A 27,955-nucleotide genomic window follows, 5' to 3' on the forward strand; every position below is an offset into this window, starting at 1 on the left:
TAGGTTATTGCAATTTTCTTTATGTTCTTCTGCATTTTCTTAGTTTGTGCAATAAGTATAGATTTATAACTTTTAAACTGTTATTTTCAAAAGTGCCACTAGGACAAAATCCATGATCTCTCTGTAATTATCTTAAACATGGGGAAAAAAAAAACTTACATCTCCTCTTGCCTCTGCCCATGATATAATTTTTACAAACTTTTAGATGATTAAACAAGGAAAGTCTGACTGAATTTCAAGCCCATATGGAGTTTTGAAACTTCTGGCTCAGCCCTTTTCTCACTTTAAAATGTTTTTTACTTGCTCAGTATTTATTCAAAAAATTATGCTTGGTATGTACAGAACCCTGTTTACCTTTTGACTGTAATATCTCACCCTCAGGTTCACAACCTGCCAGCTATAACTTTCTGGACTGCTGATCACTCTTTGGCATGTCTCCCCCACCCTCTCTGACAATCATTTGTTCTTTCATTGACTTCTAGGTAGCTCACAGATGGGAGTGATATGATCAGACTGGCTTTTAAAAAGAACTACACCCTGGACACAATGTGGGCCAAGGATTGGAAGTGGGGGGAGACGGGGAGACCGAGTAGGAGGCTGCTGCAGGGATCTAGGTGAGATGATAATGACTCAGTCATAAGCAGTGAGGGTGGCAAGAGTGAAGAGATTTGAACAATATTAAGGAGACAGGACCAACCGGGCTTGGCCACTAATAGGATGGAGAAATGAGAGAAAAGAGAGAGCCAAAGATGAGTCCTGAGAGTTTGTTTTCTTTTTTTGACTTGGTTGACTCAGTAAGTGAAGGTGCAGTTCTTTGGCAGCAACAAGTATTACAGGAAAATAGTTGTGGTTCAGTTTAGAGCATATGCCAGAGGCCTAACATCTCAGAATAAGAGCATCTACCGTATGTTCAGCCACTCTTTAAAGTGCCCTACTTAGAGGCGAATTCCTATATGATCTATGTCCATTTCTGTTCATTTCAGTTAGTACTTTGAGAGAGTTCTGACGAGTTAAGGTTTATGACCAATCAGGTGAACAAACCATTTCAATTTTTCAGGGATATATCTGAGCAGTTTCATTTAACCACCATACATATCTAGATAGTCCCAGCTCTGGTTTCTAGTCTTATCTCTGTCACTCCCCTAACCTAGGCTCCCACGACAATCAATAAATACATCAGTCTTTGAGCAGAACTAGCCCTTTACAGACTCTGCTGCTTTTGTAACAAAATGATCACTTACTGTCACTTCCTCAGTGTAGCCTGGCCCAACTCCCTTATGCAGAATAATTGCTCTTATCCTTTGTCCATTAAAAAAATAGTACTGGCTTATTTACTTAAATTTTATTCTACCTGTACACTGTGAGTTTCTAAAGGACAAGTATTTCTCTTGGTCATCCTTATATCAACTGGCACACAGTAAACATTTAAATAAATTAAATAATTAATTAAATAAACAGAGGTCTTGATTAAAAGTAATACTATAAAAAAAAAAGTAATACTATGAGAGCAGACAATTGAGAAGTCAAGAGGGAATAGAAAGATGCTTTCACATACAGGCAGAGGTGCAAAATATCTGGCATTCAGGCCACAATTTTCCACTCTGTGCCCACTGATGACATGAATAATCAATCATACCACTCTCTTCTGTCAAGTCTAAACTTGGCCTCAAAAACCTTTTTACTTTCTAGGTAACCAAGTGCTCAGTTGGAACACCAGATAAAAATGTCTTCCTATCCCAGCTATGGAGAATTACAGTATTCAGCATACAGTATTAAAATCTACTGTTGGGGAATTCTCCGCCAGGCCAGTGGTTAAGACTGGTGCTCTCACCAGTGCTGAGGGCCCAGGTTCGGTCCCTGGGGGGGAACTAAGATCCCACATTTCCACAGACAAGCCACGTGGCACAGCAAAAAAAAAAAAAAAAAAAAATCCTACTGTTAAATTCTGCACAAAATACCTTGGCCATAGAGAAAAATACATGCTTTTTAAAGGAGAGGATTTAACCTATATAATCCCTTAAGTCCATCAATATAACATATATAGCCTTTCCACAGGAGGAACAAAGCACGTAAAGCCAGGATTCTTTACTTGCTACAAAGGAGATAGGCTATTATTTTTCTCCACTAAATTACTACTTGCTCAACTATTTGAAATCACAGTAACAGAAGCATACTTGTTGAAGTTTATGAGGTATAGAAAAGCAATCTTGGGTGCTGGCCCATTCCAGTGGATGGTGTAGCCCTTCTCCAGCATGATCACAGGCTGGTACTGTGAGAAAGCTGCCTTCTGGTTAATTCCTCGGAGCACCACAGGGTAGTCTGGATACTCATCTCGTGTGATGGTCATAGTCAGATTCGGAGTGCTCCATGCCTGCACATAGACCTTCAAAAAATAATTAAGAATTAAAGAAAAGAGAATGAAAATTTAAATAGCTAAAAAAAAAAATTTCCAGCAAAAGTCAAGTGTCTCTACTTTCAAAGGAGAGATTCTATGATCTGTGCCAGACAAAAATGAGTAGTAGCCAACTTCATCCTAAGCTCCACTTACAATGAAGCCTACTTAAACTGAAATGGTAAAAACAGACCATGTGTTCTGCTAGCCAAGATCTTCATCATCTCTTCCACAACAGGCCAGCTTATTCATCAGAATATAAAACCTTTGTGGTTTACATAGCTTGTCAAAGAAATCCTTCAATCTGAAGTACACACATATAAAAAATTAGTAAATTAATGTGAAAACTGATACCCTCTAGTTAAATCTGAAAGGCTTTCCTCTGAAATAAGAGGTGGAAATTTAAAATATCTTAGAGCTTTGGCTTTCGATTTTCCATGACCTGCATCAGCCCAAGAAGTCATTTTTCACCCATTAAAAAAAAAAGTTATAAAGTGTTCTGCAAAAACTGGAAAAACCTATTAAACTGAGGCAAATTTGAAAGCCCTGAGTTTATTCCAGTGGCATTTGGGCCCCATGCTACACCAAAACAAAATCTTCCCCAAATGCATCCTCCAAGGAACAAACCTCAGAACAATCTCCTAAAACAAATCTGCATCTGTAATAGAATTCCCCAGAAGTATCGAAACATCTGCAGAATGCTGCATTTAACCCACACAACTTCTCTGTTTTCTGTTTCTCTTTTCCACAGTTTTGTCCATAGTGATTCCTTAATTATAAATTCTTTGAGCCAGGAAGTCTTAACTTTCATTTGTGTTTGACTATTTTGATATAACTCTTCTCTACTGACACCATGTAAAGATTAAAATACAGATAGGAAATATATAGTTTGAGACTGATTGTCTTCATTTAAATATATATGTTTAATATATTATATTCACTCATTGTTTATTTAAATGTTTATATGTGACCTGTACTTCATTACATTGGGTTGACCAAAAAGTTCTTTCAGGGTTTTTTCATTACGTTGCAACAGAAAAACCCAAATGAACTTTTTGGCCAACCCAATAATAGGTTATATAAAGGTTATATATAAAATATAATAAAATACACACCCCACCCCAAACACATATCTATAACCTTCTTTCTTCCACATCCAAGGATCTGAGGTAGCACATGCTCCTTATAAGGGCTTCCCTAGTAGCTCAGCTGGTAAAGAATTCGCCTGCAATGCAGGAGACCCTGGTTCAATTTCTGGATCAGGAAGATCCCCTGGAGAAAGGGTAGACTACCCACTCCAGTATTCTTGGGCTTCCCTGGTGGCTCAGCTGGTAAAGAATCTGCCTGCAATGTGGGAGACTTGGGTTCGATCCCCGCGTTGGGAAGATCCCCTGGAGAAGGGCATGGCAACCCACTCCAGTCTTCTTGTCTGGAGAATCCCCATGGACAGAGGTGCCTGGTGGGCTACAGTCCATGGGGTTGCAAAGAGTCAGCTGAGAGGCTAAGCACAGCACAGCACAGCATGCTCCTTATGATACCACCTTTCTTCTTGAGTACCTTTATCCTTGGGTCAGCAAAAAGCAGACATTCCATTAAAAATATTTACAAATAGCTAAATAATGATTATTCTATCTTGAGATCCAGTTGTTTCTAATTTTTGCTGAAAACGTACAGTATTATATATCATCCAAGGAACAACAAATGGCTGTAGATCTGGGCTCCCAGCCCAAATTTCAAATCCCCAGGAGAAAATTTCTATCTTACCATTCCCAGAGCCTCGTGGGCAGGATTAAACAAACAAAAACAATAAAAAAAAAAAGAATTACTACTTTGCTTTGTAAGACAGAAGTATCAGGTTCACATTCTCAAGTATATCAAATCCAAATTACGGAGACATTTAAAATAAAATATAAAGTCTTCATTAGTGAGTACATACCACGTTAAGAAAGACAAACAGATACATGTACCTTTGAATACACATGGCTAGCAATTTAACTACAACTGTAGCTATTGAAGAATTTAAAAGCTTCTTATTTTTGTTTTAATTCTCGAATTTCTACATCTTCTTAGGCATTAATGACTACTTAATTTTAGAGGGCAATTCTGGTTAAGAATAAAATGAATGAAAAAATAAATCACATTTTTAACCACATTCTTTTCTTCTTTATTTTTTACTATAATTAATTCTCCATCCTTTCCTGGTCCTTCCTGGAACTCAGGCAAATATGATTCTTCTTGCTCCCATGGGAATGAGAAATCCCACAGCAAAGAAGCCAGTATTCCATTAAAATAAGCCAGAAAAATCTCTCTAATCTTTATCCCTCTTAAGCCCTTTGTCTTGTCTATTGATGAGAATCTTTTTGAAGCTGGTTTTTTTTTTTTTTTAATTTAAGAATCATAGCATTCTTTAACAATGATGATTCAAAGTCTGAAGAGTAATAAAGAAATCTGCTACAAGAAACTCCCACTACAGAAGGCTTATTAAATGGCAGAAACCAGAAGACTCCAAGGGCTCAAGAAATTGAAAAGCAGGAGCCACAAACACACACTTGATGGGTAAAGTAGTCAGAGTTCTGCAAAGGTACTCCATCACCAAACTGGTCCTTCCCCTGGAAAAACCCATCCTACAAATTAGAGAATTCAGCAGCATATCAGCAAGTGAGGTTTCTTTCTTGCCTTTGAGACTATCAGAGCCAAGTCTGCCTTGGAGAATACCTTGCTTTTCCTCTAATTCTCCTCTTCATGCTCCAATTATCCTTTTCCTTTATTCTTTTATCTCCCTCAACATTTATTATTAAATATGATCACGTAATTGTCTAAAATATGGAAACAAAATTCTGCTCTCTTCAAAATTCTGGGCAACTGGTACCTTCATTCTGCAATCTTCTATCCATCCAAAATATCACTATTAAAATCATCTTTGCAACTTAAGAGCCCTGCTCTTCAAATAATACTAATTGCAGCAAGCACTTCACTATGTGCCAGGCCATGGGTGAAATGTATTATCAGTACTCATGCATTCTATCTTCACAACAGCCACATATGAAAGAAACTAATATTATCCTCACTGTGCAGAGGCACAGAGCAGCTAATTAACTTACACATCTCGTATTTAAGAAAATAACAGAGCCAGGATTCAAAGCCATGTGGTCTAGTTCCAGCATCTATTTTCTGAACATTATACCTCCCGAAGTATTCCATCCTCTTATACTTGGCATCCAGTTAATAAATGCACACTAGCTTAATGTTTTCAAAGAAGTGTTTCCCAATCTATAGCATCTCCTTCATATTTTCACAGATATATTATGATTTGCAGAATTTCCTTGAATTCCTTCCTTGTCCACTCATTTCCAATTCCCAACTCTGTTTCTGAGAATATATTGCTTTCCATGTGACCTACTGATATTCTGCCTCACAAGTTAGATTCCCTAATTTAGAGATAAATAGAGATAATAACCCTGAAGGGCTTCCCAGGTAGCACTCATGGTAAAGAACCCACCTGCCAATACAGGAGCTGTAAGAGACACGGGTTCAATCCCTGGGTTGGGAAGATCCCCTGAAGGAGAGAATGGCAACCCACTCCAATATTCTTGCCTGGAGAATCCCATGGACAGAGGAGCCTGATGGGCTACAGTCCATAGGGTCACAAAGAGTTGGACACAACTGAAGCAACTTAGCACCTAAAAGCAAAGAATAAAATGCCTTCTCAGGGGGCACAGCTGTAGCACAGCCAGAAAACCTGGCCTAAGACTCAGGAAATACGGTTTCTCACCCCGAATATCTCCTAACCATATTTAACCAAGTGCAAATTAATCCTACTTCTCTTGGGCTCACTTTTCCACTTTTAAATTGGTTTGTAGTGGGGGACCTTTAAATAAAATTCTACGAGTCTATGATTTCTAATGAAATTTTTCTTTTTTTTAACCGCTTTAAAAAAAAAAAAGAAAATCATGCTTTGAGAAGTATCCATCAGCCAGAAGACCTGAAGTGTACTCCTCACAGAAACAGTGCTGTCAGGAGCTGGGGGGCGGGGATCAGGTATCACAATGCATTCCGGCCTACCTGGGCATAGCTCCCACTGCACACCACTGCATTCCATTTGGTCACGTTTATACAGCTTGGATGGCAGATCAGGTAGTTGTCCATTCTTCCCACATAAGCATCCTTGTATCCCGTCACAGAGCCATCAATGTCGTGGAATATGGAGTTCTTATCACCATCTAGCTCACAGTCTTCAAACCAGGGACCAGGCTTTCCAAAGAATACATTAAGAGAGACCTAACAGCGATGAAAAGCAAGGACATCCTACAATGAGGGCTGCTGCCACGGTACCCAGTGTCCCCTGCAAGAACCCAACTTCATATTCATTACAATTCATTACAAAACCTTAAAGACTATGCAGTTCTGAGACACAGCACAGTTGTCAACCAACATTTTTGATTAATTATGACATGAACAGAAAAAAAAAGCTTCCTGAAGCCTTAGTTTCTGCAGCAAGCTTTCAACTTCATCTTTGATGTTTTCCCTTTTTTCAACTTGATTACCTGTTCCCCAGATAAAACGAATTCATGGTAACAGAAACCAGAATAGTTGTGGAAAGAGGAACTATGTAGTCAAGGTATTTGTTAAAACTTAAAAACTTTTCACTTAAGATCTCCGCATGTCCCTGTATGCAAATTATACCTCAATTAAATTAAAATACATTACAAGTTCGATCTCCTGAGCTAATCATTTCATTTTACTTCAAATGTTTTAGTTAACTTGTAAATGACTCCTGTCACCAAAAAATAAGTACAGTTCCAAACTGAAACAGTCTAAATGTTGTCTTGGTATGGTTGCCTGACCACTGGACTCATTAGAACCTGTGGAAAGGTGTCTGTTCTTTTTTTCTCTCCTCAACAAGTCCAGCTCAGTAATTTTCATGTCAGGTAACATTAATTCAATACCTTTATCAAACACATAGTACATAACTAGCTACAAAGCAGGCTACAGGTTACATAATTTATAATCTTTCAGTGCGCTAAGTTGCTTCAGTTGTATCTGACTCTTGCGACCCCATGGACTGTAGCCCACCAGGCTAATGTTATTCAACCCATGCAAATACACCTTATGATGCTTTTATGCACTCATTGTCCTGGCAAGTTTTAAAATCAACTGAACATCTAAATGATAAGCAACTCAATGGAAAGTCAGTGATGTGTGGGACAAATGGTTCTAAGTTCTTAGTTCTAGACTCTTTTCTCTCTTTACTTATACCTTCCATGGTTAAATCTTAAAGTCTAGGACATATTCTCCATCTTTTTTAGGAAGAACAAATTTGCGGAACATACCCTTCACAAATGGTTCCAGAGCATCAGCACCTAGAAAATTCCAGGCTGATGAAACACTGGCCTTAAACAGCATGGATTCTCTTAGGCTGCGAGAACTCTAACTGCAACAAATGCAACATCTAAAAACTGATTTTTAAGTATGACCATGTCAATGATCACTAAACTCAATGTATGGAGAGAACGTCCAGGCTGTAAGTGAGCTGCCAACCTCCACAATGGAGAGGCAATCCAAGACCCACCCTATTTACATCCAGCCCTGTCCACAGTGTAGCTCTTCCTCTTCCCCTGGAGTTATGCAGTCTAGATGAGAACCAGTCAATCATTTTGCCCCTGTGCCTCTGCTCCATGCCTCGTCTATTCACAAAAACCAGTATAGACTTTGATAAACTAACCTAAGTTCTCTTTTAAACTGGGGAACCACAGAGTTTGCCTATGGACATGAACGACAAAACTATGAGTCACTTTACAATTGTGGCTGCCTGTGGGAGCAGAAAGCAAGATGGTCTGAGACTCAATCTCTACACCATTGTCATCTTAGAAGTGGCAAGATGGGAAGAGGCTGGGGGTATATAATCAGATTGGCCTATGTATTGATGGTAAGGAAGGTACTGGTGAAGCTACTGAGAAAATGATTTCTATGGCCTGCTGCTGCTAAGTTGCTTTAGTCGTGTCCGACTCTGTGCGACCCCATAGATGGCAGCCCACCAGGCTCCCCTATCCCTGGGATTCTCCAGGCAAGAACACTGGAGTGGGTTGCCATTTCCTTCTCCAATGCATGGGGTAATTCAAACAGGATAACCAATGTTAAAGTGCTTTGCAAGCTGAAAAAAAACTCTGACTCTTGTGCCAACCCCTGAGTTTCGTATACTCTTTACATTTATGAATCTGTTGACTTTTAGAATGACTTTTGTGATTATTTTTGCTTGACATGAAAGTCTCAAGTGAGTTGTGATTTCCACTTGATATGTGGGTGTTTAGTGCTTCCTTGATGGCTCAGCGGTGAAGAATCCACCTGTAATGCAGGAGACATGGCAGGAGCTGAAGGTTCAATCCCTGGGTTGGGAAGATCTCCTGGAGAAGGAAATGACAACCCAATCCAGTATTCTTGCCTGAAAAATCCCATGGACAGAGGAACCTGGTGGGGTCACAAAACAGTTCAACATGACTTAGCGACTAAATAGCAACAACAGCAACAGAGGCCAACTTGCTGTGTTTTTTCTTTATTAGTGTTCATGACATTTCAGACACCAGATGTCTGGGATTTTTCCCACGCTAATTCTCCAACACCAACTTGATATCCTTTATTCAATTCTGACACTAACCAGAGGTAGTGTAGCGCCTACTGGTTAAGGGTTCGGTCCTACAAGACTGGCCCGCCCCCAACCCCTAACTTCAGATGCTAATCACTAGTAGTAGGTCTTCAGGTTACCTAAAATTTCTGACCAACTTGGCTGCAAATTGGAGGTTCCCATAGTACCCTCTCTGGTTTCAGTAATTTGATAGAGCAGCTCATAGAGCTCAGGAAAACAGTTCACTTATTTTATATTTTATAAAGGATACAAATGAAAAGCTGGATGAAGAGATACATAGGATGAGGTCTGGAAAGATCTTGAGTGCAAGAGTCTACCTTTTATAATTGAAATGCACTCTCCTCCAGGCATGTAGATGTGTTCACTAATGAGGAAATACTCTGAACCCAGTACTTTTAGGGTTTTTATGGAGGCTTCATTATGTTAGCATGATCACAAACTGCACTTTCAAACTTTTCCCCCTCCTGGAGAATAGGAGATGGGACCAAAAGTCTCAGGGTTCTGCTCATAGCTTGATCTTTCTGGTGACCATCCTCCATCCAAAAGCCCACCAAGAGTAATCTCATTAGAAAAGAAAGATATTCCTATCACCTAGGAAATCACAAAGGACTTAGGAGCTCTGTGTCAGATGGTCCCATCACTCAGTAAATTAACAAAAGTCTCAAGAGCTTTGTGTCAGGAACTTGGGTCAAAGAGTAATGATAGTATCTCTATCTACAAGTTCAAGAGTTCTGTGTCAGGCACTGGGGGCCTGACCAATATATATACATATATATAATATTTGTTTCGTATTTTACAGAGGGTCTACACTGCTGAAGAATGAGACAGGCTTTTATCTAGGCTTCCACGATAAACTCAGGGCACTGAGTTTTCTATCACATTAAAAATTCTAAGGAGATACTAGCATCATTAAAATATTATTTAATTATACCTTTTATTAAGAAGTTTTAATGTGTTTACCGACTGCTGTTGGATTGTTAATAAATAATCTTTCCAACATGAATTTTATGATCATGAGATACTAAATAGAAAAGCTCTTTAGATTTATCCATGTTATGGTTTGGAAAAGTAGTAAAGTTAGGTATTTCTGATGTCAGAAAACCAGTAAGAGTAAGCTGCTGAATTCAAGTTAGTAAAAATATTGAGACATTTCTTATCTGTATGAACAGCAAGAATCTGAAAGCATGATTCCAGCAAATACACTCTTTGAGAATCAGCCCATATGTCACTAGAATTCTTAATAATTTAAGGTGAACTAGAAAATAAGACCAGAAAGATTTCATTTACTTTCAATCTAATTCAACAAACACTTATTGAACTCTTATTAAAGGAAGGTTCTGTTTCAGAGACTGTGCATATATAGATGAATAATAAAGAAAACAAACAAAAAAACCGATTCTGACTCTTGCTGATCTTATCAACAACATTTATGGTGGTTGAGGATATACTACATAAAGCCTGTTTTCTCTCATCCATCTTACTTAAACCAGGACAGAGACTCGGGGCATCTACATTTTCCAGATGAAGATCAAGACCTCTGTAGGAAAAATCCAAAATGATTTGCAGACCTGCTCAATCATTTCCCGCTGATTGCTATCTAAATTCCTTGGGAACTAACACTGGTTTATAGATACCTATTGCTGTAGTTCCTACACACTTGTTCTCAAAGTATGGCCTGTGGGCTAACAGTATTTGAGTATACTTGAAAAGGATAGATGGCAATTTTTCTCTGTTTGGTACAAATCACCTGTAAAGCTATCTAGTCCTGGAGTTTTGTTTTGGGGGGAGTTTTAAAATTATCTATTCAGTTTCATTACTGGCAATTGGCCTGTTCATATTTTGTATTTCTTCCTGACTCAGACTTGGGAGAATGTACATTTATAAGAATTTGCTCAGCACAGAGGGCCTCAAGACAACTCGCTCCTTGTGGGGAGAAGCTCTGCAATTGTAATCTGTTTATGGGTCACCCACCTGGGGGTATGGGTCTTGACTATACCACTACTCCTCTCTTCCTGCCTACCTCATTGTGATTCCTTCTTTATACTTTTAGTTGTAAAGATCTTTTCTGGTAGATCCTGGTATTTTTCATAAATAATTTTCTGTAAATAGTTTTAATTTTGGCATGCCGGTAAGAGGAGGTGAGCTCAGAGTCTTCCTACTCTGCCATCTTGGGAACTCTCTATTTCTTATCGCTCTTTATTACTATAAATCAGAAGTGAAAAGTAGTTATTCTGTTTAACTGCTAATATATTAAGCAAATCAATTAAGTATCGTGTGGATGTTTTAAAATATCAATAATTAAATGAGTTAGACTTTATTTTAAAGAGATGAGGGAAGAAATTTAAATTACAAAATTTTTAGTAAAGTATTAGCCTGTATTCAATGAGTATAATGCTTGCAAAGATGCAACCCACAAATACATTTCACTCAAGGTACTAATGTTACGACAGTTACAGAGTGAAAGTGAAAGGGAGATCAATTAAGATAAAAGGGAAAAAGATGACAGGAGATATATAAACAGGAAACACTTCACAAGAAGGCGGAAAAGAGAGGAAGAAGAGATGGAGCTATAAAATAATAGAAGAAAAGAAACAGATTGAGTACACATAAAAATGAGAGACAGGGGAATTACTAGAGGAATGGACTTTTTTTTCTGTCCTCACCTTAATTTCAATGTGGTTATGCACTTTAGAGTAGTTTAAATTGCTATCTCTGTGTTTTGAAAAGTAATTACTGAGCACAGTTCTTTAACTGCTCTTTACCAGGAGCATTGCTGAGGCCCCACTCTGAGTAGGATCACTGTGTCAGGCTGTCAGAAATGGTCGAGTTCTCAGCTCTATACTGCCTGGTGTCATGGCAACTTCTCTTTTGCAAACAGAATTTGCTGCAAGGGTCTAAGTTTGAAGCAAATAAAATTGTGGTACGATAGAATCCTCCCATTTATTGCTAGGTGGCTTCTCAAATATGAGGTGGAGTCAACACATTGGGCAACCTTTTTCCTATTAACCTTGAGACCAACACATGTGGAAAGATACTACCACACTCCATCAATTCAATTCTCATTTTAAGTTTGATGATGTTCCTTTGTTATACCTTCTCATTCTCATTCTAATTATGTGTGTTGACTGAATACTATAATGACTTGGAATTGAACTAAAATGGCAAGGGGTATAAAATGTTTTAAATTAAAATCCCCCCAAAGAAAGTGGAAGATCACACAGCCATTGTGAATTTCTTTTTGTTTTGATTTGTTTTAGCATTGGTTAGTCTTGGAATTAGTTTTAGAGTTAGATTTTTAAATTTGTTCTCATTTCAACTGAATTTCGATAAAAATATATATTTGACTTTTAAACCCTAAGTGAATTTCATGTTTATGAATGTGAAGAAATAATAGCTAAACAAAAGAGGAAAGTTTAAAAACTCTTGCAAACACACAAGTCAACAACACAAACTTTTCTCTAAATTGCTCCTTCCTAATGCTTTATATTTTTTTCTTCCTTCCATCATCTAAGACATTTATATCATCTAACATGAAGGTGAGATAAGTACTAAATTTATATCTAAGAGAGATCTGTGGTACAGGTCCTCTAAGAGGAAAAGCAACATCAAGGAGAAAAGAAACAAACTGAATTTTTAAAACCTATGATAAGCAGACACAGTGCAGGCAATAGAACTAAATTTCTAAAACATGTATATTTAGTTTCTTCCAAAACATGAGATAAGCTACATCTATAATACAAGACCAAACTACAATGAAAGAATATTCAGAACACAGGAAGAGATTGGGGAATTTTTTAAATATGATAAGTAAAATTTTCAATAGAAGGATTAAAAGATAAAGCATAAAAACCTTGAAAATTAAATAAAAAGATAAAAAGAATAATATACATGCGAAAATAAAAGATTATTCCAGGAGTTATACCACAAGGAGATAGAAAAAGGTCTACAGAAAATACAAAAGGGAAAAAATTTATCAAAGAAATAATATTTCCAGAGTTTAAGAGCATACATCTTCATACTGGAAAAGCTTATGTTAGAAATACATTTGCCAGACAAATGCATCAGGTTTTTAAAAAATACTTATGTCTATCAGAAAATCTAAGGACAGAAAAAAAAAATACTAGAAGCTTCTGATGGGAAGAAACAATAATTATCAAAAAATAATCAAATAGAATAAAATAGAATTCAGCGGCTGTAGATTTCTTAATGGAAATGTTGGCTGTTATAAAATAAAGAAATGATGTCTTTAAATTCTGAGGGAAAGTATTTTCAAACCAGGATTCACACTCAGGCAAACTATCCGTTGAATGTGAAGTGAAAATAAATTCTTGTTAAAGTATATAGGTTCTTAAAATTAATCATTCTTGATTCTCCTCCTAGGAAGCTACTATCGGATATGTTTCTGCAAAACAAGGAAGTAAACAAATACAGGAAGGACTTGAAATCTGGCAAAGGGTGAATCCATAGCAATAGAGCTATGGAGTTTCACTCTTGACTGTTATACAGGAGCACCAGTCAGCACCCGGTGTGGACTGGAGCAGTGGGCTGGATTGCTGCAGAGCCAAGGCCTTCCAAAAAAACAATCATGCTTAATTAAAATAAAAAAGAATCTGGCTTAGTTACCTTAAAAATTTACTAATAGGCATTTGAAAGGTCAGTTGAAATATTTGTAAACTGTAATAATGACTCTAAATGAAGCTGAGAAAATATGAAGAAAGAGGCAATTATTAATTCCATGCAAAATATAGGAGAAAAAATTCAATCATAATATATACTACAACGGCATATTAAACAATGCAACCCTGATCCGCCATGAAATATATTAAATGACATTGGGAGACTGAGAAGGGTATTTGTGTAACTGTGTATGTCTATATATCTACATGCTAATATGTATATTTGGGGACAGGGTGAGCTTAACTCCTGTAACAAAATTAAACTGATGATATCTGAAATTGATAACTGAAAAAGTAGTAATGCCAATCAATTATTTTATAATATTGTGATAAATGTAAGAAACAGCCCAAAGAATTTGGACCTCTGGGGAAGAAGTTGAGTACAGAAAAAGTGAAGGGCTCAACTATATATGTAATGAACTGTTAGGAAATAGGTGATTTAAAATTATGTGCATTCATTATTGGAATCTAAAAATTTAAAAATGATTTTAAAAAGAAAGAAACATAGCCACTCCCATTATGAAAATAATGTTTTCATTTACTAATAGAAATGTAGATCATTTGATGCTGTCAATACTACCCATGATTTTGAGACAAACTGTGCTATATATGCTTAAGAAAATGATCCTGAGTCATACCTTTATTTCTTATAAGTGACATTTTTACAAAAGGAAGAACTTCGTTCTATCCTAAGGAATTGGGAAAGAGTTTATAAGATCTGAATGTATGACATCTACCCAGTGGATGGTAGATTGTTCAGATTTTGAAGAATTTGCTATAGATATTAGTTGAATTGGTGAATAATCTTAACCAAGGGGATTACGATTCAAATATTGATGTATCTTAATTTGTAACATGAAACTAACCCTGAGACAAACTGTGTGTGTCTGTGTGTGTGTTGGAGGAATAAGGAAAAGCAGAGTGACAAGAATCGCATAACTTTCCTATGACCCAAGGATTAGTATATTGATGCTTCTGATCCCTAGGGCTTGTGGATGAATTGTGTTCTACTCCATAGCATTATTTTCTTTGGGGAAATACATGCCAGAGGAAAGTATCTCTTTGTGTCTTTAGATAGGTCTAGTGGCTCCTGTCTTTTGAGGTTTTACCCATTACATTTGACAGCATTTCTGCATCATTTCTAGTTTCTTTATCTTTATTCTCATCTACATTGCACCTAGTATGCTCAGGCCCCTCCAGACTATTTCTAGCACATTGCTCACAACACCAACCACATTGGTGAGGCCCCCAACATCAGTACACAAAGAGCCTAATTTAAACCCTCTTTCCTGATACAGGGATCCAGTGTTGAACACCTCTTAATCATGACACAGACCACTTCATGTGCCTCACAAGATTTCTTCTTAATTCTTCTCTTAAGAGTCTTTATTTAGTTATGTTGATTGTTAGCTAAGCCTTCTTGTTTGTCTGATTGTGCTTTAGACTTGCAATTATGATTTTTATTTTCTTTTAGTGCACCACAGGCTATGACACTAAGAAAAGTGTTGCTGAGTGTCAAGCAATCTGGGGATACTTGGAGGTCAATGACTCTCTAACTACAGCACCTGTAACATTGATTTGCAAGATAGATGTGCTTTGTCCACAAAGTACATTCATAAATGGTCTCTGTAGGGCTAGGATATTCTATGCTGTAGGACAGAGTACTGGAATGTTGAAGATGACTACATGATAGATACCCAGTTCCCTTTCAGGTTGAGGGGAATTGTGGAATCAATTAACTGTTCATTAATATGCTCAGGAAAATCAAGTATCAGTTTTTAATCAAAACTACATAACCTACCTTCTTCTTCTTCTTCTTTTTGTTTTTTAAACAGAATATCTAGTCATAGGACCAGCCAGTATGTTTTGCCTTATACAAGCCTCCAGTCCTTGCTGACTGGTTCAGTTTGGCTCAGTTGCTAGTCGTGTCTGACTCTTTGCGACGCCATGGACTGCAGCACGCCAGGTCTCCCTGTCCATCACCAATTCCTGGAGTTTATTCAAACTCATGTCCATTGAGTCAGTGATGCCCTGCAACCATCTCATCCTCTGTCATCCCCTTCTCCTCCCACCTTCAGTCTTTTCCAGCATCAGGGGCTTTTCAAATGAGTCAGTTTTTTGCATCAGGTGGCCAAAGTATTGGAGTTTCAGCTTCAGCATCAGTCCTTCCAGTGAATATTCAGGACTGATTTCTTTTAGGATGTGCTGGTTGGATCTCCTTGCTGTGACACTTACCAGTATTAACTTAATTCAGTTTAATCTAATTCAATCAATAGCCGTGTACCAATTACATTGTGCATTGTGCACAACTTGCCATACAATTTGACTACAACTCAGATCCTGTCCTGAAGGACTCATAGTCTAGTAGGAATAAACATATGACTACTTAAGCATATCAGTCATGACTGATATGGAAAAGAAAACACTATGACTGTCACAGGGGCAGACATGCCCATGAGTGTCCAGGAGTCTGTGGCAGAGGTGGGGGTTGGCAGTGGCCTGCTTCAGGGTTGGAGGCACTGAGTCTAGCAGTGTGTGCATGAGACATTTTGACCTGTCTTCTACTTACACTAGGCTATCATTATCTTCATTACCTCCATGAGAGTTTGGCCCCAGGTCAAGCAACAGGGAGGGAACACAGCCCCACCCAGCAACAGAAAATTTAAGATTTACTGAATATGGACCACCCATCAAAACAAGACCCTGTTTCACCCTCAGTCAGTCTCTCCCATCAGGAAGCTTCCATAAGCCTCTTATTCCTATCCATCATAGGGCCAACAGAATGAAAACCACAATCACAGAAAACTAACCAATCTGATCACATGGACCACAGCCTTGTCTGGCTGTATGAAACTATGAGCCATGCCATGTAGGGCCGCCCAAGATGGATGGGTCATGGTGGAGAGTTCTGACAATTTGTGGTCCACTGGAGAAGGGAATGGCAAACCACTTCAGTATTTTTGCCTTGAGAACCCCATGAACAGTATGAAAAAGCAAAAAGATAGGACACTGAAAGATGAACTCCCCAGGTCGGTAGGTGCCCAATATGCTACTGGAGTTCAGTGGAGAAATAACTCCAGAAAGAATGAAGATGGAGCCAAAGCAAAAACAATACCCAGTTGTGGATGTGACAAGTGATGGAAGTAAAGTCTGATGCTGTAAATATTGCATAGGAACCTGGAATGTTAGATCCATGCATCAAGGCAAATTGGAGGTGATCAAACAGGAGATGGCAAGAGTGAACATTGACATTTTAGGAATCAGTGAACTAAAATGGACTGGAATGGGGGAATTTAACTCAGATGACCGTTATATCTACTACTGTGGGCAAGAATCCCTTAGAAGAAATGGAGTAGCCTTAATAGTCAACAAAGAGTCCAGAGAGCAGTACTTGGATGCAATCTCAAAAATGACAGAATGATCTCTGTTTATTTCCAAGGCAAACCATTCAATATCACAGTAATCCAAGACGATGCCCCAATCAGTAATGCTGAAGAAGTTAAAGTTGAACAGTTCTATGAAGACCTACAAGACTTTCTAGAACTAACACTCCAAAAAGATGTCCTTTTCATTATAGGGGACTGGAATGCAAAAGTAGGAAGCCAAGAGCTACCCTGGAGTAACAGACAAATTTGGCCTTGGAGTACAAAATGAAACAGTCAAAGGCTAACAGAGTTTTGTGACGAGAAAGCACTGGTCATAGAAAAACCTCTTCTAGCAACACAGGAGACAACTCTACACAATGACATCACTAGATGGTTAATACTGAAATTATTTTGATTATATTCTTTGCAGCCAAAAATGGAGAAGCTCTATACAGTCACCAAAAAGAAGATCGGGAGCTGGCTGTGGCTCAGATCTTGAACTCGTTATTGCCAAAAGCAGACTTAAACTGAAGAAAGTAGGGAAAACCGCTACACCATTCAGGTATGACCTAATTCAAATCCCTTAAGATTATACTGTGGAAGTGACAAATAGATTTAAGGGATTAGATCTGATAGACAGTGCCTGAACAACTATGAATGAAGGTTTGTGACATTGTACAAGAGGCAGTGATCAAGACCATCACAAGAAAAAGAAATGCAAAAAGGCAAAATGTCTGAGGAGACCTTATAAATATCTGAGAAAAGAAAAGAAGCAACAGGCAAAGGAGAAAAGAAAAGATAAACCCATTTCAATGCAGAATTCCAAAGAATAGCAAGGAGAGATAATAAAGCCTTCCTCAGAGATCAGTACAAAGAAGTAGAGGGAAAAAATAGAATGGGAAAGACTAGAGATCTTTTCAAGAAAATTAGAGATACCAAGGGAACATTTCATGCAAAGATGGGCACAATAAAGGACAGAAATGGTATGGACCTAACAGGAGCAGAAGATATTCAGAGGAGGTGGCAAGAATACACAGAAGAACAATACAAAAAAGATCTTCATGACCTAGTTAATCACGATGGTGTGCTCACTCACCTAGAGCCAGACATCCTGGAATGCAAAGTCAAGTGGGCCTTAGGAAGCATCATTCCGAACAAAGCTAGTGGAGGTGGTGGAATTCCAGAGGAGCTATTTCAAATCCTAAAAGATGATGCTGTGAAAGTGCTGCACTCAGTATGCCAGCAAATCTGGAAATCTCAGCAGTGGCCACAGTAGGGGAAAAGGTCAGTTTTCATTCCAATCCCAAAGAAAGGCAATGCCAAAGAATGCTCAAACTACCACACAGTTGCACTCATCTCACATGCTAGCAAAGTAATGTTCAAGATTCTCCACCCAGGCTTCAACAGTATATGAATCGTGAACTTCAAGATGTTCAAGCCTTTGACTGTGTGGATCACAACATAACTGTGGAAAATTCTGAAAGATATGGGAAATCCAGACCACCTGACCTGCCTTCTGAGAAATCTGTATGCAGGTCAAGAAGCAACAGTTAGAAGCAGCCATGGAACAACAGACTGGTTCCAAATTGGGAAAGGAATACATCAAAGCTGTATATTGTCACCCTGCTTATTTAACTTAAATGCAGAGTACATCATACTAAATGCTGGGCTGGATGAAGCACAAGCTGAAATCAAGAATTAGGGGAGAAATATCAATAACTTCAGATACACAGGTGACACCACCCTTATGGCAGAAAGTGAAGAAGAACTAAAGATTGATGAAAGTGAAAGAGGAGAGTGAAAAAGTTGGCTTAGCTCAACATTCAGAAAAGGAAGATCATGGCATCTGGGCCCATCACTTCATGGCAAATAGGTGCGGAAACAGTGAGAGACTTTATTTTTGGGGGCTCCAAAATCACTGTAGATGGTGACTGCAGCCATGGAATTTAAAGACACTTGCTCCTTGAAAGAAAAGCTATGACCAACATCAGTTCAGTTCAGTCACTCAATCATGTCCGATTTATCGTGACCCCATGGACTACAGCATGCTAGTCCTCCCTGTCCATCACCAACTCCCGGAGTTTACTCAGACTCATGTCCATTGAGTTGGTGATGCCCTCCAACCATCTCATCCTTTGTTGTCCCCTTCTTTTCCAACCTTCAATGTTTCCCAGCATCAGGGTCTTTTCCAGTGAGTCAGTTCTTCGCATCAATTGGCCAAAGTATTGGAGTTTCAGCTTCAGCATCAATCCTTCCAATGAATATTCAGGACTGATTATCTTTAGGATGGAATGGTTGGATCTCCTTGCTTTCAACAGGACTCTCAAGAGTCTTGTCCAACACCACAGTTCAAAAGTATCAATTCTTCTGTGCTCAGCTTTCTTTATAGTCCAACTCTCACATCCATACATGACCACAGGAAAAACCATAGCTTCAACCAGATGGACCTTTGTTGACAAAGTAATGTCTCTGCCTTTTAATATGCTCTCTAGGATGGTCATAACTTTTCTTCCAAGGAGCAAGCATCTTTTAATTTCATGGCTGCAGTCACCATCTGCAGTGATTTTGGAGCCCAACAAAATAAAGTCTGCCATCGTTTCCACTATTTCTCCATCTATTTGCCATTAAGTGATGGGACCAGATGTCATGATTTTAGTTTTCTGAATGTTGAGTTTTAAGCCATTATTTTCACTCTCCTGTTTCACTTTCATCAAGAGGCTCTTTAGTTATTCTTTGTTTTCTGCAGTAAGTGTGGTGTCATCTGCATATCTGAGCTTATTAATATTTCTGCTGGCAGTCTTGATTCCAGCTTGTGCTTCATTTCTTCATTTCTGGCCCAGCATTTCTCATGATGTACTGTGCATATAAGTTAAATAATCAGGGTAACAATATACAGCCTTGACGTACTCCTTTCTGTATTTGGAACCAGTCTGTTTTTCCTTGATCAACCTAGACAGCATATTAAAAAGCAGAGACATTACCAACAAAGGTCTGTCCAATTCAAGCTATGGTTTTTCCAGTAGTCATGCATGGATGTGAGAGTTGGACTGTAAAGAAAGCTGAGCACTGAAGAATTGATGCTTTTGAACTGTGGTGTTGGAGAAGACATTTGAGAGTCCCCTGAAAGAGATGGGAATACCAGACCACCTGATCTGCCTCTTGAGAAATTTGTCTGCAGGTCAGGAAGCAACAGTTAGAACTGGACATGGAACAACAGACTGGTTCCAAATAGGAAAAGGAGTTCGTCAAGGCTGTATATTGTCACCCTGCTTATTTAACTTATATGCAGAGTACATCATGAGAAATGCTGGGCTGGAAGAAGCACAAGCTGGAATCAAGATTGCCGGGAGAAATATCAATAACCTCAGATATGCAGATGACACCAGCCTTATGGCAGAAAGTGAAGAGGAACTAAAAAGCCTCTTGATGAAAATGAAAGTGGAGAGTGAAAAAGTTGGCTTAAAGCTCAACATTCAGAAAACGAAGATCATGGCATCCGGTCCCATCACTTCATGGGCAATAGATCTGAAAACAGTGGAAACAGTGTCAGACTTTATTTTTTGGGGTTCCAGAATCACTGCAGATGGTGATTGCAGCCATGAAATTAAAAGATGCTTACTCCTTGGAAGGAAAGTTATGACCAACCTAGATAGCATATTGAAAAGCAGAGACATTACTTTGCCAACAAAGGTTCGTCTAGTCAAGGCTATGGTTTTTCCAGTGGTCATGTATGGATGTGAGAGTTGGACTGTGAAGAAGGCTGAGCGCTGAAGAATTGATGCTTTTGAACTGTGGTGTTGGAGAAGACTCGTGAGAGTCCCTTGGACTGCAAGGAGATCCAACCAGTCCATTCTGAAGGAGATCAGCCCTGGGATTTCTTTGGAAGGAATGATGCTAAAGCTGAAACTCCAGTACTTTGGCCACCTCATGCGATGAGTTGACTCATTGGCAAAGACTCTGATGCTGGGAGGGATTGGGGGCAGGAGGAGAAGGGGATGCCAGAGGATGAGATTGCTGGATGGCATCACTGACTGGATGGATGTGAGTCTGGGTGAACTCCAGGAGTTGATGATGGACAAGGAGGCCTGGCATGCTGCGATTCATGGGGTCACAAAGAGTTGGACACGACTGAATGACTGAACTGGACTGAACTGCACTGTACTCAAGGAGATCCAACCAGTCCATCCTAAAGATAATCAGTCCTTAATATTCATTGGAGGGAATGATGCTGAAGTTAAAACTCCAATCATTTGGCCACCTAATGCGAAGAACTGACTCATTGGAAAAGACCTTGATGCTGCAAATGATTGAGGGAAGGAGGAGAACGGGACGACAGAGGATGAGATGGTTGGATGTTGTCACTGATGTGATTGACATTAGTTTGAGTAGGCTCCGGCAGATGATGATGGACAGGGAAGCCTAGTGTGCTGCAGAGTCAGACACTACTGAGCAACTGAAGTGAACTGATCACATGGCCAAGTTTTTATACCTGAGGATAACGTACATGAGAATATATATGTAAAAGTTTAAATTTTTACATTAAAACATTTAAAAATGCCTTGTACTCATGCATCTATTTTCACCATTTTCTAGTGATTTTGGATTCTTCTTTTTAATCTCATATGGAATGGGAATGGGAAAGGGAAATGAGAATATTAATTCATTTGTGTGAATATATTTTCTGGAGTAGAATTTGGTGGGACAAGATGCTAGATCTCCACTTCAGAGCTTCCTTTAACCAAAAAGCACTGAGCTTCAGTATCTAATCCAGGATACTTCCCTGGTTCTTACTGATCACCTGTTCAACATTATCCAGATAATCATCATAATTTTTTTGTTTTCTTGTTGAACATCAGCAGTGGTAACAGTTGCCTATCATGAGATTACATTGATCCCTGAGTGTCAAAGGATAAACCTTTCCAAAGTCATTTAAATTAATTGAGAAGGCAAAATGTTAATAAGTCAGTACTGTAAATAAGCAGGGGAAATTTGATTCCTGAGCATCATCCCATTGGTAAAACTGGGTCTAATAGGTGGAATAATGCTATGAAGTATGACTTTGTTTGAGAGTAATGTTGGATGACATGCTTGGCTGACCAAGTCAAGTGTTAAATGTAAGAAAGAATTGTTTAAGAACGTTTCCCTACTTCGCTTTGGTGGAATACCATCGCACAGAACAGATTTAGAATTAAGAGGCTTGTGTGTATTTAGCTTAATTAAATATTTAATCAAATGTCATCTACCTGTTATTTCCACTCTACAATTTTCCATGACACCCAGAAGAATTAGCTATTTTTTAACATTTCTGTTGACTTTCTTGAAATAGAACACTATTGTTTTATGTTTCTATCCATCTTTTAATTATCCCCCCAAGTTCTCCCTCCTTCATCATCTTTAGTTTCACTGGGAAAACCAAGTGGGATTAGTAATCACTCACAGTATTTAGAAGTTCAGCTGACCTTAATGAAAAGCCCAGGATCCATCCAGGTTGAAAAATGAAATTGCTGTGCCTTGTGATTTTTCACGTTTCCCCTTCATTCCCTGTAGCCGCATCTTATTCTTAATCAGAAGGAAAATGTGAACAGATCCATTCCATAAAACAGTGGAACAGGGACTAGGAACCAGGTAGAGGCCATTTAATTAAGAGGTATAAGAGAAATAGACTGTAAAATTCAGCTAGTCCTATATAAAATGTCAGCTTAGGAGGATTGAATGATAAGCTAAACTAACACATGTGAATTTCCAGAAGAGAAAAAGACAGTTTTGAAATCTTAGCAGCTTTGTTTTACTTTTAGTGTGCTTTAGGTTCAAGATCACAGGCTCAGCGCAATGTTTTAAAAAGGACAGAAGATGGAAGTAGGAAAGAAGTCAGCTCAATGAGTGTCTGGTTACAGATCGCAATCAAAGAATATTGTTCTGGTTTGCTTGCCTAATATTAAATGGATATTGGCATATTTTTCAATAGTTTGGCAAATTGTTTCATTGGTGATTAGGAACAAGACTTGTCTGGGTTGTGGCTTCAAAATAGCTTGCGCCAGGTTTGCATTAACAAGGAAGCCATGTTAGTAAGAGGAATTTTGCAGTGTTTGCTAGGGGGCACTGCAGGGCCGTTTTTGTCTTGTCGCTTTGAGTTTTTCGTGGTTTGTCCATTTTAGTTACCTGTTTCTGTGGAAGCTGAAGTATTATATTGTTAATTACAGAGTTTTTATTATGGTTTTTACCTAACTACTTTCCCTGTACCCTTCAAATTCTGTGTTTTCTGGTGGGATTTGGTTGAACTAAAAACCCTAGGTTATAGTGGGGTGTTGATCTAGGAAATAGCTGAATCCAGCCTCCGCTAGGAAAAGTGAGTTTTGTTTCCCCTAAAATAGCCAGGCCTGAGCACATCCCTGAGTTTGTTGTTGAGCATCCAAATCTTAGGCGTTGTATACTGAGAAGCATTCCTTGTATTTTGAAGTCAGCCTGAAAGATTTCTGAAAATGAATGCGCTTTTCCTTGTCATCAGCAGGGCCTGTTTCACCTATCACCATAACGTGATTAAATCATAAGAGTATCAAAAAGCACCTGAAGACGGAACAGTCCTATCAATCTTGGTTCAGAGATTTTAATTTTCTGAGGGGAATGAATACTATAGTCATCCCCAAGGCAGTGCTGCTTTTACCTCAGAGCACTGTCAGGGAGCCAGTTTGGCCTTCTGAGCCATTAGTCAACAGTAGAGTTCTTTTAACTAAACTGCAGTAGATGTTTTCATGGCCCAGGTAAATTCACTCTACTGTTAAATTCTTTAGTCCAAGTTCTCAGAAACTAAGGAAACAACCTTCACTGTAAATGCTCCAACTAAAGGCAGAGTACATTCATAGGGTCAGCAGAAAAATGGAGAACTCTTAAACTTGGATATCTGTAGTGATTTTCAGACATATGTAGCCTCGACTCATTATGGAGGGTTAAATCAGTGAGCTGCTTGCAAGTTCAAGCAACTGTCAGTAGATTCTGCAAGGAAAGGGCCATCCAGATAGCATATATTGTAAATCAGTCCTTATTAAACCTTTAAACTAAAACTCATTTCATTTCCAAGAGGCCCAGTTCTTAGGGTGGCCATTCTGTGATGACCGATGGACATGTTTCTAAGGCATGGCGGAGCCCTACTCTGGCCATCACTTATATTCAGATTGTTCGGGTGGCTAACTGCTCCCCGCCCAATATCTAGTTCTTATTTACTCCCTTACTATCACAATCCCAATTGTATTGGGTGTGTTAGTTGCCCAGCCAAAAATCTTTTTCTAATGTTTTTTGCAGCTGAAGTTGCCTGTGTGAAACAGTTCTAACCAATGAATTTGAAAGTTTCTGTTAGTGCTTCCAAGAAATCCCCTAAAATGGGACAGACTTGGCTGGTATGTCCCTAAGCTTTTTTACTTTTCCAGTCTCCTTTATTTTTCGAATACAGATTGAATGATGATGCAGAATAAGAAGTATCATGTGACTATAAGTTCACAAGCACACGATGGGATGTTTGAGCTCAGTGATGGAAGGAGTTGGACTCCTAGTGCTGTCACTAGGAGAGACGCTAAAGATAAAGTTTATGCTTTATAATACAAAATATTTTATTATAATATAAAATGCCATATTTTTAAATTTTTTATAAACATTCTTCAAGTAAAATTGGTGATCTAATTATTGTTGGGGCATTCATCCTCTGACTTCTCATAGCATATCCTATCACTCTTTATCCAATACAGAAAGTATAATTTTGGAGTAAAGTCCAGGAAATTCTCTAAAACATATATCCTCTAAAAATGCAAGGCGTAGGTTAAACATTAGTAGTTTCATATCTAAAATGGGAATAAAAATACTAAAACCAACTTGTTTGTCACAAAGAATAAATAAAATGAAGCCAAACCACCAACACTGTTCCTGGCATATAATACATACTCAATATTATTTGTATAAGACATATTCATAATATGCATTTTATATACATTACATACCATTTTATTTTACAGGAAACATAAACATATTTTATGTTATAGAATTTGAACATCATGTTCTGCATGTGAATTTATTATATGTCATATAAATACTCACTTTTTATATGTCATTTAAATACTCACTGCTAGTCATCCAGCAATGTGCCAGGCACTGTTCTATATATAAGTGAATGCAGTGGTGAACAGAATGTCTTGACCAAGTTGCAGTCTATTATGCTACAGAAAATATACCTTTGTATCTGTTATATCAATATATTGGGTACTCATGAAAGGATTTGAAATGTAATGTAAATTGACTCTTACAAATGTACATCGGAAAAGTTAACTTTCATATTTCTTTTACAAAAGATCATTTGCCCAAAATGCCAAGACCTAGCCATGTACTTTACTGTATCTATAATATCACAGATAATAGCACAGATGACAATCTGAATATAAGTGATGTCTAAAGTAGGACTCCAGCATGCCTGGGAAACATCACCCCAAGAGCCTGGGGGGATGGGAATTAGTTCAAGAAGAGAATGTGTTTGGAGTGAAATGGTGTGGACCCAGAAAGCAGTAAGCAACACCCTGAACAGACTTTTGTAGAAATGACTGAAGGCCAGGGTGCATGACGAACAGATTTTAAGTTGGAATACTTATTCGATGACACTCCTGTGGACTTTAGCCTGATTCAAATTTGCAATTTGTGTGTATGTGTGTATGTATAATGTTTAGCAGTTAATGTGTCATGATAGGGATGACACTGAATTTAAGGGACTGAGAGATAATTCAGGTCTGGTTTTAGAAAATGACTTCATTTTCTAGCATAGATTGTTTTCAGGGTAGGTAATCTCCCATCTCTAAACTTCAGTTTCCTTTTCTTGCATATGGTAGGGAAGGGAATATACTACTTGATCTTTTTTGTTGTTGTCCAGTCACTTGAGTTGTGTCTGAATCTTTGTGACCCCATGGACTACAGCACGCCAGGCTTCCCTGTCCTTCCCTATCTCCCGGAGTTTGCTCAAACTTATATCCATCCTGTTACTTGATCTTTACGTACTAAATTTCTATTTTTTATGAAAGGTTTTCTGTTTTAAGTGGACTAAATTAAACTTTCTATATACATCACAGAGCCTCTTTATACCTGAGCTTTCTTTCCCCTGTCCAAACTTTTGCAATTCCTGGTAACCTCCAAGGTTTGTGCCCTCTGGAGAATTCAAAGAACTACATTTAGGAATTTGGTTTGTTGCTCTTTCTTCCCTCCTGCAAATCAATTTTTTTGCTCACACACACACAGTGTCACAAATAGAATTGATGTCTACAACTGGAAATGCAAAAGACCTTGGGATATAAATTGAGTTGAATATATAGTGATTGGGTATTTTCTGTTGACAAATTAGTCTTTATAATTTTGGGGGTTGAGATGTGCTTGAGTTCTCAGTCTTAGGGTTCACACAGTTTTATAGATCAGAATTCTACTACTACTGTATTGTTTCCAATACATTTCACAGGAGCAAAATATCTTCAGACCACTAAACAACATCTACTTGCAAGTGAAGAGGGAACAAAAGCTCATAAAACTGCAATAAAATATTTATTTGTCTTCAGCAATAGGATTAATTTTATCACTGTAGATTTATGACCCTAGAAATTCATTGGTGGGTATTTAATATATCAAAATAGCAGAACAAGGAGCTTGTATTAAGAAATGTGTTGTGAAACTTGTGATTTACCAGAGAGAACAGATTTTTTTCCATAGGACTTAATAAAACAGCAACAAAATTGAATTAGCTTGGCATAAAGTTTAATTGCCTGACGAAAGATTTGATACTGCTGTTGCATTACTGTTTATTATATATAACATATCTTGGACTTGTGGATCATCACCCCCCACCCCCACCCCCAGACTGACTGGGAAAGCTAATGAAGGCAGTAGGATTGTAGTGTTAGTGTCTAGGAATCTTCTTTTTGATTTCCTCTTCCTAACACAAAGGAGGAAGAGTTCACTGCAATGATCTTTCCAAAAGGGAAAACAGGACTGTATAGCTTGTTGCCTCTTTCAGTGTAATTCCTTTATTGAAAGCCTCTCTCTTCAAAAATTCCGTAGCTCTTCAGTGCTACAGTACCTTGTGAGAGTGTGCCTTAGTGACATTCAGCTTATGCATCTGGGTTTTTGTTTTTGTTTTTGATAGAAATAGCCTGATAGCGGAAAGTCATAAAAGAATATAGTAAATCTACAATCTTCCGATTTTCTCTATTTTGAGTTGTGGCTGTAAGTATGAATTACTGTCTTTCTGTTCATATTGTGTCTGACTCTTTGCGACCCCATGGACTGTCCGTGGAATTCTCCAGGCCAGAATACTGGAGTGGGTAGCCTTTCTCTTCTCCAGGGGATCTTCCCAACCCAGGGATCAAACCCAGGTCTCCTGCATTGCAGGCGGATTCTTTACCAGCTAAGCCACAAGGGAAGCACATATGTATATATATATTTCTTATCTTTTGAGCTCCTATAAGAATTAGGTACACACTTAGGGAAAAAAACACAGTCTCTTGAGATTGTAATATGGGAGTTAGACATCTTCATGTTCAGAAACATTAGAGGTATATGGTCTGACAGATGCAGAACAACTTCAGTCCCCATAATTCAGCTACTACAGAATTTGAGAATAGAGCCACTAAATTGATGATATGGCCATAGCGTTTACAACCAGAGACTGTCTAAGTTCTTATCCATAAAACTCGTAACAGCTAACCTTCTTGAGGACTACTTTGTGAATTTTCAACCAGAAGGACAGTCTCCAAAGGGTGGCTGAGTCTGGATCATTGTTATGGAAAGTGATTGAGTAAGTAAAAATATGTAGCATGAGAAGAAGCCAGTAGCTTCCTTTTAGTTTTATTCGAATGAGGGTAAAAAA

The sequence above is a fragment of the Bubalus kerabau genome, chromosome 4, assembly GCF_029407905.1.
Source record: "Bubalus kerabau isolate K-KA32 ecotype Philippines breed swamp buffalo chromosome 4, PCC_UOA_SB_1v2, whole genome shotgun sequence".
NCBI lineage: Eukaryota > Metazoa > Chordata > Mammalia > Artiodactyla > Bovidae > Bubalus > Bubalus kerabau.